The sequence below is a fragment of the Pseudoliparis swirei genome, chromosome 1, assembly GCF_029220125.1.
Source record: "Pseudoliparis swirei isolate HS2019 ecotype Mariana Trench chromosome 1, NWPU_hadal_v1, whole genome shotgun sequence".
Taxonomy (NCBI): Eukaryota; Metazoa; Chordata; class Actinopteri; order Perciformes; family Liparidae; genus Pseudoliparis; species Pseudoliparis swirei.
In genome coordinates this window covers 9,725,828-9,738,148 of record NC_079388.1, presented here as the reverse complement: position 1 = coordinate 9,738,148, position 12,321 = coordinate 9,725,828, and the positions used below count along the sequence as shown (strand labels likewise).

The 12,321-nt window shown below is 40.3% G+C and overlaps 1 long non-coding RNA gene across 4 annotated transcripts; it reads right to left on the bottom strand.

Annotated features, from left to right (window-relative positions):
- Positions 1–4,020: 4,020 nt before the first annotated feature.
- On the bottom strand, positions 4,021–7,874 carry LOC130193648 (uncharacterized). 4 transcript variants are annotated; one of them, XR_008831681.1, is made up of 4 exons: positions 7,094–7,874; positions 5,725–6,179; positions 5,403–5,587; positions 4,021–4,591 (listed from the first exon to the last, which is right to left on the bottom strand). It is a non-coding gene; the product is annotated as an uncharacterized LOC130193648 (long non-coding RNA). The 4 variants fall into 4 exon arrangements; XR_008831683.1 differs by lacking the exon at positions 7,094–7,874 and adding an exon at positions 6,904–7,076; XR_008831684.1 differs by lacking the exon at positions 7,094–7,874 and having other exon boundaries at positions 5,725–5,820; positions 5,961–7,063.
- Between the last annotated feature and the right edge of the window lie 4,447 nt (positions 7,875–12,321).

Sequence of the window (12,321 nt, the reverse complement as noted above, 5' to 3'; positions counted from 1 at the left end):
ATGATCTGGTCAAATAAGCGAGCAGGCGCTCTTGTCATCATCGAGATAATGTAACTTTTTTTTCCACCTAGTGTACTAATACTAAATACTACCAGTTTGCTAATAGTGTTGTGTCAATCTGTTATTTAACTTATTGTTTTGTTATGCACCTTCATCACCACTACACACACACACACACACACACACACCAGCATGCAACACTACTGATACCACTGATATTCACACCCCATCGTATGTTCTGTTAATTTCTACAATATAGTTCATATTAATCCTCTGATTACAGTTTCTTTATTGCGTGGTCTTTCTCTGCTGACATTCATTCCTGAAGGCTCTGTAGTTATACGTATCATCTGATACTAGCCCAGAGTTAAGCATATTCATCTAGCAAACTATACCTGCCTTGGAGTGTCAGTATAATTATATTACATGTGTCCATCCAGGCAAATTGTTGGATCCAAATGTTATTGTAAACAAATACAAACATAAACAAACATATAACGTAATTTCTTTGTAACCATCCAAAAAGATGTTAAGTGTAGGTCACTGACTGGTCAATACGTGCGAGGCAGTGAGTGGGCAACGCGCCGTGTATTGAGTGATTAACTCCCGGGCCACTTTTTCCCCCCAGACTGCGCCTGCAGGCAGCCGACCTGCGAGCGCCCGCATCCCACAAGCCGGCATTTGTCTGAAGGTCGCATCTTTCCGGGCCACCGCAAGCAGCTGCTTGGGGCCTCTGAGCTCCTGCAGACTAGCAGCTGCCTGCTGAGCGCAATCAAAAGAGCCGGGACGGCCCGTCAATCGCTGCAGAGTCAAAAGCATCTCAGCTTGTTCTTCATCTGTCAAGAGCAGAGCGAAGGAACATCTGCAAACCAATCTGTCTGTGACGTTTGCCTTTTTGTGTTCTTTTTCACCTGTGGTGGGTAAAATGTTTCAAATTGTGTGCTTCCACAACATATCGACATAGGGTGTATTAAACTTTTACATTGTGTTATATTAGGCTTAAATGACATCTACAAAGATGATTGAGAGGGCACACACATCTCTCTCCCTCAGACAAGGGTCAACAACACCAGACAGAGATAGACCCAGCGGCCTTGTGCTGCTCCAGTCTTAACCGGTAGAGAGGAGACTGCAGAGCGAGGACCAGGAGGCTCAGACACAATAACGATAAGAGAAGTAACCAAGAAACCTCCACATTCCTTAAAGTAACCAGCTTGGACTGGGACAGAGGTCACACTGAGTGACGAGAACTAATATCTAATGAGGGAGTGGACGGAGGCGGCACCCGCATTGAGGCTGTTGTATAAATAATATGTCAATGTGTTTGTTCGGGGCTTGGGAAAGACAGATGTGGAGGGAGGTCGTTGTCTTTAATACCGGACCCAGACCAGGTTTATTTGTGAAACTGTTGGTTACAAATAAATCTATGTGAATTGAACTCTGATCCAAACTCTCTGTGTCCTGTGGGTGTTTGATTACTGAGGTCCAGAGGGTGAGTCTTCTGTGGCGTCTCACCAGCAGTCAGATAGGAGAGAGATACAAGTTTATATGCAACAGGTTAAGAGATTAGTTAGAATGGACCAAAAAGGAAGAAATCCAGCCACAACACACCCAATATGTGACAATCCAAGTCATAGCAAAGCAATACAGGAGATCGATGAATGGCAAAGAAAAGTGGAATACGCTGGTAAAGTCCTGCAGGGAGAAGAGCACAGAAGTATAGATAATCATCGGAGCTACATGACATATTGACCGCTCCATCTGAAAGGAGAGCAGTGTGAATACTCAATGCTTAAAGTTCAGCACTAACTTACAACAAAATACATAATTTGTATAAAAAACATTGCCAGACAAATCTGAAATTCCAACCCTGCATATTGTGATCTTGTATCAAATGTAGCTGACTCAGTGACTGGTTCCACAAACCAGGCTGCAGATCATTCATATGTGATGATGGAGACTGACAAGATGCTGATTTCCTTTTGCCAGCTAAAACCAGACAAAGATCAGCTTGGCCATGAATCAACCGAGTTATTATTTGTCATGGTCATTCTCCTGCAATTTGTATTCCTTTTGACAGAACTGTAAAGGAGAGAATGATCACCTGAAGGCCATCTTACCGCTGAGCAAACAGCAGTGTAAAGATCAAAAGGGTCAAGACTGAGGAGAGGCCGAGCTGGAAAAGTGAGCCATACAGGTGAGGGAGTGTATTTTTAAAGTATTCAACAATGGCTGGATCTAGATTATAAAAGCAGTGAGAGTGAACAAAACAGCGAAGTAGAGGGTATAAAACCAAAGCAATCAGCAGAAAGACCCTGAAACAAGTTGTAGGGATCAAAAGCAACAGCCCATATAGATGTTCATATTGTGGTGTTATCTACACAGAATACTAATCTATATTTAAAGTTGGCCAACAACCACATTTGATGAAAACCTGGGCATTAGTTGCTCATATATTCTGCTAACTGACAGGGAAACATACTTGTCTGAGTTTAAATATGAGAATTAGAAGGAATATTGTTATCTTGCGTCCGGATTTTCACAACTTGGCTCAGTCTTCTTTTCGTAAAGTCTGACTGTGAAGGTCTGTATCCAGGAAACCAGAGAATACAACTAAAAGATCTCCGGGGAAGATTTATAAGACACAAATATGTCACATTTCAAACCACCTCTTCAGTCATAGATACTGTATATCCATTGTTAATCCCAATAATACTCGAAACCCGGTCGTCCTCTAATCACTCGTCACATCCCGAGTGTTGACTTTTCGAGGCATTTGCTTAGCAGATAAAAGCCTTTTGTATGTCGAGGTTATACCAACTGGAGCAAAGGGTGTCAACTCCCTTTGATGGCTGGCGACTGCGAGTCTGTTTCATGTGTGCGTTTGCTTTTCAGCATGCAGCCGTCAAAGGAGCAGGGAAATGTTTTACCTCGAACAAACTTCCCTGACACAGGACTTCTGTCAAGCTTCGTCCTGGAAGGCAGTAATGCCACCAATTACCTCCGCAGAGCCGGCCAGCCGCCTCGCCAGTTTGACAGATGACTTTGACCTCAGCAAACATGAGGACCTTCTTGGTTGACACATACGCCTGCTGTTAAAGGAGCGAGTGATGGGTTAATGTGGGCGTGAAGGATGCAAGCCTCTCTCTCTCACTGTTTCCAGTGCAAGCCTTGTCTTGATGGTATCTTCCTGGACGACTCCTGCGAACGCATCTCTGTGCAGTTTTCCACAAACGCACGTACACACAGTGACGTGTTCCCCAAGCGATGGGGTTCATAACCTGCTTCCCGCTGAGCCCGAGAGCACTGCAAAAACTCGGCCTCAAAAAACAAGAAAAAAAAGTAATAAAATGAGGGAATATTACTTGAAATAAGCCAAATTATCTGCCAACAGAATAGGAAAATTTGACTTGCCAAGATTTCTTAAAACAAGTAAAAGTATCTAGCCTTGAAGAACCCACAAATATCTTAAAACTAGTGTAGCCAGATGAAAAACAAGTACATTTGTCTTGATACAATGAAACAATTTAAGAATTATTTTCTTAATATGTAGGAAAATGTGCTTAAATTCAGCAAATACAAGTACCATCATCTTGCAATAAGGATATATGTTAGGCAATATATCTTAAAATAAGTAATGTTACACTAAAAACAAGTACATTCGTCTTGATACAATGAAAAATGTAAGAATTATTTTCTCAATATATAGGCAAATGTGCTTAAAATCTGGAAATGAAAGTACCATCATCTTGCAATAAGGCTATATGTTAGGCAATACATCTTAAAATAAGTAATTTTACACTAAAAACAAGTACATTTGTCTTGATACAATGACAAATTTAAGAATTGTTTTCTCAATATGTAGGAAAGTTTCCAATGCTCATGCAATATCTTGGAATATCATGAAATTTACAGAGAAAAATACCATAATATGCTTAAAATCAGTAATTTGACAATGTATATCATACTAGAAATGTGTAGTTCTTCTGTAAACCCAATGAAAAACACAGTACAACTGTATAATATATTATGGTACTTTATTGAAAAGTTCCAATTAACGGTGAACATACAAGACATGACAGTAAGTTTTGTAAAAACAACAGTTATACTGTAAACTTTATTACAAAGTTCAAAGGAAGTTGCTGGCAACTAAAGTCACCAGAATTCCTTTGCAAAAACATGGTACAGTGTATAACAATAGGTTGGCATAGATTTTACAGTCAACATTTGATTATTGTAAATTACAAATGGAAATATCTTAATAACACCTTTTGGAAAACAAGATACAAACCATCGTTGATGAAAACCTTAAGAAACTAACATTCTGTGAAAAACAGGTTGAACTGATCCACTCACATGTGTTGTATACTCACAAAGCATTGTTGAGATCTTGAAGAAACAGGATGTGGACATGAAGGATATCCCATGAATAAGCAAAAGATTAGCCACTTGCCCAGAGTTGATGAAGAGCAATGAGTCTCTGTGTCCAGACTTGACTGAAGAGGGCACCCAGCATGGTAGAGTCTCACACGGACACAAAGTTCAGGAAGTTCTTCTTGAAAACTCGTATGTTGACATTAGGTGATCCTCTCTGCAGCCAAAAAAACAAAGCAAAGGCAAAGTTAGATTGATGCAGTGCTTGAGCATGATGCTGAAACAGATACACATTCACTGCCTTCTGGTAAACTGAGCTCCAATGATAAACTCACCTTTATAGTTAAACAATATTAATAAGTCAGGTTCAATGTTGAATAAGGACTATTTTAGCATAAAGGCATCATTACAATGTGTTACATGTCTGTAATCTTGCAGCCTACAGATGAGTCCACTCAGGCAATCAAGACCATCATCACGTTTCACGTGGTTCGGGTTTCCAACCAGAGTAACAGCCCATCCAATTAATTCCATCATTTAAAAACATGTTTGTATTTTTTTAAGATACACTAACATAAAACCTTTTGATGTACCCCTATAAGCAATAACACCATTTTTATTGCAAAAAGGATAAACTAGATTACAGTCGAGCCTGTTGTGGATTTGTATAACTGAAATACTCAGTGTACAATAGCTGATATATCTTCCTCCGCCTTACATTTAAATTGTTTTAATGAGACCCAGTCCAATTGCAAACAATGCCCTCCTGCATTTATCATTACATTTATAGTACATGTCACCTATGTGCAAAGACAGAGTTGCAAACCTATTTAGGGTGGATTTGGGAAAGATAGTACACATGACGATATGCCATAGAATTAATGAAATGTTTCTGCTATACGTGGAACTAAATTTAAGGGGGATATCAGTTCAAACTACAAGAAAATTAATTGAGGATGATCAATTGAGGGAGGTTTGAGTTGTGCTTGCACCTATCATTTGCTCTACTGAACTACATCACCGCTTACCTCGATTTAGCCTCGACAAGACTGGTGTCTGAGTCATTAGGTCCAGACTGAAGACAGGTGGGGACCGAATCTCCTGCAGACATGCCATGATGTTCAGGAAACTGGAACTTAAGGCAGGCGTAGTCATCATTACTGCTTGAAGACTCACAGGTCAACCGGTTGTCTGTGGGCTGACATGATTCTCTCTACAGCCAGAAAAAAGACAATTGAAAAGATTAACAATAATATAACTTTAAATAGCATTTACAACATGACAAAGTGGTTCCAACAATAACAATTTATTCTGTTGTTAAATTAACACACTGAACTTAAAACCACTTACCACCGTTTATCCTTGACAACTTGTATCCGATCATGGGTCACACTAGTGGAACAGCAAAGAAGGTGTTGAGGTTCATGCTGGTAGTCGTAGTCACACCTAAAAAGAAAGAGTAAGGAGATAAAGGACAAGGGGAGGACATACATCCTCTTCAGTAAAAACAAAATCATCTCAAGCATCAACTTTTGCTCTTTTCAATGCCAAGGTTGTAAATCAAAATGAAAAGGCTAGATTCACACTTAAGTGCCTCATGTTGTCGTCATCATAGCGGCCAAGGTTTGATTTCCGGTGGGTCCTTTGCTGCAGATCCTCCCCTGTGGTGCTTTGAAAGTCTCTAACACAAATAAAGGAAAAACATCTTAAAAAATGTCATGCTTCTTGCATTTAAATGGATTATAATCTCACCGTGTTGCTGGGTGTCATTAAGGTCACGAAGTTGTTCCATCCAAATTGGATGACTATGTCAAAGGTGGCAGGAGAAAATAATTAGCATTTTACAATAAACTAAATGTTCTTAATAATCTGTACATAAATGTAAACATCGACTCAAAGGACACTCTTTGGTGACGTCCTCATCTGATAATGTGGACGGTAAATGAAGATTTGATCATGAAACCATCCCCTCACTGGACAGCTCACGGCGCTTCTGAGGAGCTGTGAGCCGTCATGTCCGCCACAGCGCAGTTATAAGCGTCATGTTCACAACAGTCACGTGAACAGAGTCCCGACCACGTCAACAGCATCACGTTAAGAGCGTCACATTAACAGCAGTCTCGACAGCATATGCCACAGCGCAGTTTATAGCGGTCACGTGAACAGAGTCCCGACGTCACGTGAACAGACCTGTACAATAACGTGTCTGGTCACGTGACTGTCCGGACTGACCGCTCCGGTATATGTGAGCTTGTCTATACATGTCTGCGTGGAACCAGTTTCAAAGCACTTCAATAAAATGGTCGTTATTAGATGCAGTGTGTAGCACGTGACCCCTCAGGTGTCTTAACCCACCTGCCACAGTAATGAACCTATAATACGAAAGTTAGCTACACATTGCCTGAGCTAACATGTGGTAAAGTAAGCTAATGTTGGCTCCTTCAACACAGAAACCGACAACCTACGTTACATCGACGATGTTAAAGAAACGTGAAGACACTTAACCATCAGATAGCTAAGTTAACTTACTCTTGACGTCCAAGGCGACACAGAACTGCAGAACACCATGCCTCGAATTCAAAAGTAGCTACCCGCTAGCTCACACGAGGCTAGCTCAACTCCTCACCAGAGAGCCGAGTAGAATCCTCAAAGTGTCACTAACGTTGCCCGTTCAATACAACTTTTACTCTCTGAAATTAAATTAAGTTGGCATTCTTACCTCAAGAAGAGCTGTCATGTCAGGAGGCTGTCGTTTCCTCTGTGGCGTTTCGTGAGTCACTGAAGCCGGAGAGCAGCGCGCTGCCCAAAGTGCGGAGAAGTGGCGCGAAACCGGGTTCAACAGTTCAATCTGTATCAGGAATGTTATCCTCTATCAGGAATGTTCTCCTGTATCTGTCCTTGTGAAGCGGAGCTGAAGCAGTCTGTTGAAGAACGTGCTCCGCTGTCCCTGCAGTAGGTGGTGGAGAGGGTGTGGTCCATGTTCTCCAATATGGACAAACATTTCTTCATGTCCTCCTCTCCACCTGTTCCGGATAGTCCTCTTTGCAGCCAATGATGGAGCCGGCCTTCCACACCAGTTTAGTGAGTCGGTTGGTTTTCTCCAGTTACAATGCTGCTCCCCCAGCAGAGTACGGAGAAGTTCAGAGAACTGGTCCAACAGCCTGGTAGAACATCACCAACATCTCAGAGCACTGGTCTAACAGACTCGTAGAACATCATAATTGAGATTTTTCATATATTACAAACATTTGAGGACTTCCTTGAAAACCTTCAAAGGAGTGCATTTGTTTTCTTCTCGTTTTTTAAACCGCTACCAAGCAGGGATGCTAAGTGCTAGATATTGCCAGCCTACATGGTTGGCCCCATTTGGGAGTGGCTACAACCTGGAAAAGAAAGCTAAGATCTGACATGTTTAGAAAAAAGAAGCTAAAATCAGCCCAAACTCTTAACAGGGTCTCAGATTTATAAAGCCACACACCCTCTTCAAGTCCTGGATTTCAGACAGCCAATTAACTTTGTGGGTGTTTTGGGAAATTTCACCCCTTCATCTCATTGTAGGCCCCGTCTTGAGTGTTTGTGTTCAATTTTGGATATCCAGGACTAATATTTAGGAGATTATGACCATTTTGCACTTATCAAAAATATGCGAATATAAGAGAATAAGGCCCAATTTGACCATTTGGACCTTTTTGGGGCCCTTAAATTGCAGCTATCAGTCCCAAACTTTAGGGTATTCATATTCAGATGTCCTCTAGAGGATCCACATCTCTAAGTTGCTTGAAAGTACGAAAAATTAATTAAAAACTTTTTTTAATTTTTTCTTCTTGAAGGTTTTTTGGCGCATTTCACCCCATGACCTCAATGTATTATAAGGTAAATATTATATGTAAGGTTAATTTGAAAGACAATTAGGATTCTGGGTCAGTTGGCTGAGTAGTGTGTGTGTGTGTGTGTGTGTGTGTGTGTGTGTGTGTATGCATGTGTTTAAAAAGATGTTAGTGTCAGAATTTATTTTAATTTATTCATTATCATTTCTGATTACAAATATTTGACACAGTGCTGTCGTTGATGTACATTTTATGAATAAATAAAAGTACACTTGTTCTCTGATCTTGAGAATTCACATTTATCTTTTATTGAAGAGGGAATCTATGACAGATCTGCTCACTGATGTCATCGAAGGTATAGGCGCCAAAGTACTGAATGGTAATATGTCAGAATTTGGACTGGTGAAACGGTGAAAACATATTTCTTTTGATTCCAACGTACAAGTAAAATACCATCTTGGAGATAGAATAGAATTGCACAACAGTTCAAATGACTCAGTGTTTTCCCAGATATGTCTATTATATACAATTGTGTTCTGTATTTGGTCTAGGAATACATTGCTTCGCTGTGTTTTAATATTGACACCAAAACAATAAACTCCATTGAGTTTTTATTAGTGCTGTGAAAATAACGCGTTAACTCAGTTAATTAAATTACAGGTTTAACTAGTTTGTTTTTTAACATTTAACGCATGCGCAGAATGAGCTTCCAATCCGTCTGTTGTTGGTTGTCTCTAACCAGCAGCATGTCATTCTGTCTCTACGTGTCGCGTTAACACGACTCCGACCTCCGCCCGCGCGCCGCAGAGCTCGGATGCGGCGTGTGAAAAAGTAACTTGCACCCCACCCCGTCAACAACTCTTCTCGGAGCTCTTGCCTGTCTTGAGAGCCCTGTAAATGTATATATGTGATTAATCATGATTAATCCACAGAAACCTGTGATTAACCTGATTAAAATTTGTAATTGTTTCACAGGCCTAGTTTTTATCTGTTTTTAATTTGTAAAGAGATGGAAAGGATGGGAAGCTTGAAATAAGAAAGTCTGACTAACAAAGCAGTTCTGTACTTGTCAGTGTTGACCAAACAGCCTTATGATTATGTCAATTCTTGTTTCAAGCATTAACTTGCTCAAAACAAGTAATAACATCTCATTAACAAGTTTTAATATCTTATTAAGATAATTAAGGACTAAAACACTTAAAACAAGTGAAATGCTCCAGCATGAAAACTGCCTTGTAAGAAGAAATATCTTGTCAGTCAAAAAACAAGCATAGATTGCCTTAATTTGAGATATTTCATCTTACTTAGATTTTAATTTTTGCAGTGAGCTCGGCCATGCTCACACTGAGCTGGGAATGTGTGCAGCTTCCTGCGATTACTCAATATGGAGACGGAGTCGTGGCAGATATGTCGGCGTGAGGACAATAATACAATAATGTTTATTTACATGGTAGCAGTTGTCAAAACAAATATTGCAAACTGCCTCTCATAAAACTGAGATAAAACCAAAATCACAGGAATAAAACCAGCAATATCAACAAAGCAAACAATAACAGGAAATTTGGTGTCAACTGACTGTAACTTTGCAGGCTCCCTTGTGTGTTTTGATGAGGCTGATATGATTCCACTATGAGAATGATTATGAAAAGCTGTATGAATATAAAACTTTTACCCTCCGTCGGAAACTAAAAACACATATTTCTTCTACTATACCTTGAATAAAATAGGTGAGCACTTCAGTGGCACTTGAATGACACTTATTATGGTATTAATTATGGTATTAATTAGTATATTTTTGTAGTTTGGCTTCCTTGAAGAAATTTTACTTTCTTGATTCTTGTTGTTCTGAGTTTGTACTCATGGTCGATTGCACTTTTTATAAGTCGCTTCGGATAAAAGCGTCAGCTGAATGACATGTAATGTACATTAGTTGAATAACAACTTAATGTACAGTCAGCGCCACACAGTGCAGTATGTAAAATCTAAATAAACTCATTTGAACTATGTGCACTCAGTGTAATTACAGCACACTTGGTGTTTTTAAAATTGCATCACTGTGTGACTCCTTATGGTGATATTAACATGCCCTCTGACAAAACATGCTGCGAAAACACCGTAATCAGAGTACGGCTCTCGAGCTTTACGCTCCACATGCAACTGAGTTGATCCTTTGTGTTCTGTGCCGCTGTTATTATCGTACTCAAGCCTTTCGAGGCACTGGAATTTCCTCGGCTTTGTCTGACACACCGGCTGAGTGATGAAAATGCACCTCATGAGTGTGAGCTCATTATTCGGGGCTTTACACACAGTGCGAATACAAATTCAAGGATTCAAGGTTTCTATTTGCCATTTGTGAATTGAGCAATAGTCCACAGTCAACAGTTTAGGAAATAAAAACACACTACAAAAAGATAGAAAAATATAAAATAATAAAAAAATCCTATAAAGCAGAGGTATATGTACAAAAAAAGGTGGTAGTATGCAGACCAAAAATCCTTTGTGTTCTGTGAGTGTGGACGTACCTGGACATAGTACCTCACCCCTGGTATATCGCAAAGTCAATGATAATGAATTTGCTAAGTTCCTGGGTTCCCACGTTCTACCATTAATGTCATAATCGTCATGTTAAATTCAAAGCTGGAACAGGTTTTCGTGCAAATACCGAACCGTTAAATTAAATATTTGAACACTTGAATTGACATAACCAAAGTCCCACTGACAAACCAAAAGTTTAGCTAACAATTAACTTTCTGTGATCTTACCCTCTTTTCCTTTCAAATTGTTCACAGGAACACAAAGCTCAGAAAATCATTTCACTTTGTATACGAATTATTTGTTATCATCCATAAATTGAGTATCGCTACTTTTAAGAAGGTTTTTTTTATGAATTCAATTTCATACACAGAGACAAAGAATTAGAGCGAACATAGAGGTCAGAGTTCACTCACATATAGCAGAGGGGTGGCCCAGCCAGCTGTTACCCTAACTTGCCACACTCCTGGCATCTGGAAGCCACACATTTATGCAAATGACAACAATTAGTACCTGGATGCTCATTTGCCCTAAAGCGTTCCCCAGATGTGACCAGATCAAGGAGGACAGAGCCAGGGGGGTTATCCTCCGACGGAGAAATGTCATGAATACTGATGTGTCATGTGACACGCTGGCTGACCTGCCTGCATGCAAAACTGCAGAATGATGTACCATACCAGAGTCAATTCTCTCTTGTGGCAAAGCTATTAGTGACAGCACCTCGGCCGCCTGTGACATCATTAGTAGAGAAAGCTCATCATACTGACACTCTCTGAGCAACTGGCCCCTCTGAAGAGACAGGTAAGGAAAAGCCCTCAACTCTGGGGAGAGAGGCCGGGCTGTGAGCACCTGCCGCTGATTAAGTCACTGGGGACACCCACGTCCCGTCTGGTAATCAAGTCGAAAATTCCTCTTCCTGTACACCCCGTCAGTCTTTGGTTTTGGATCATCTCATAGAAATGAAAAACAACACAAGTTCAGCTTCCAAGAGCGATCGATCAGCGTCCCGCTCCAATTGCACAATGAAGGCAGTGGTCCCCAGATCTCCAGACAGATGGCATGTGCCAGCTAGAGCGAGCCCTCAGCTGTCGGGCTGTGGCCACAATCTACTCGTCAACTACACTCCATCCGCCGTCTAAATTATACGACCAATTAGATCCCTTGCGGTTATGGCCTATTTGCATCATGTACTCTTCCAGTCCAATAAAAGAGAAAACTAATATGTGGGTATAACCTTGAAAACCCCTCTACAATGTATTATGTATGCGACTATGAGAGTGCATTTTATCAATCATTAAATTAGGGTAGATATCCACCATCATTTCTCAAATGGCCAAATGTCAGTGGATTTAACTAGAAAGAGTCATTAGAAAGTCTCATAAGCATTCATACCTAATATGAAAATACCATTTTCAGTGCTTTCAAGAGCATCGCACTCTGAACAAGTGATTACTGAGCCGGCCTCATTTGTTTGTTTGTGAAAGGGAAAAGCTGCACAAGGAGCAGAGGCAGAATGCAAATCCACTTTGCTCCTTTCTGCTCTTTTCCTTATCTTTTGTTCTCTACTTTAAAAGATGTTCAAAGAGCA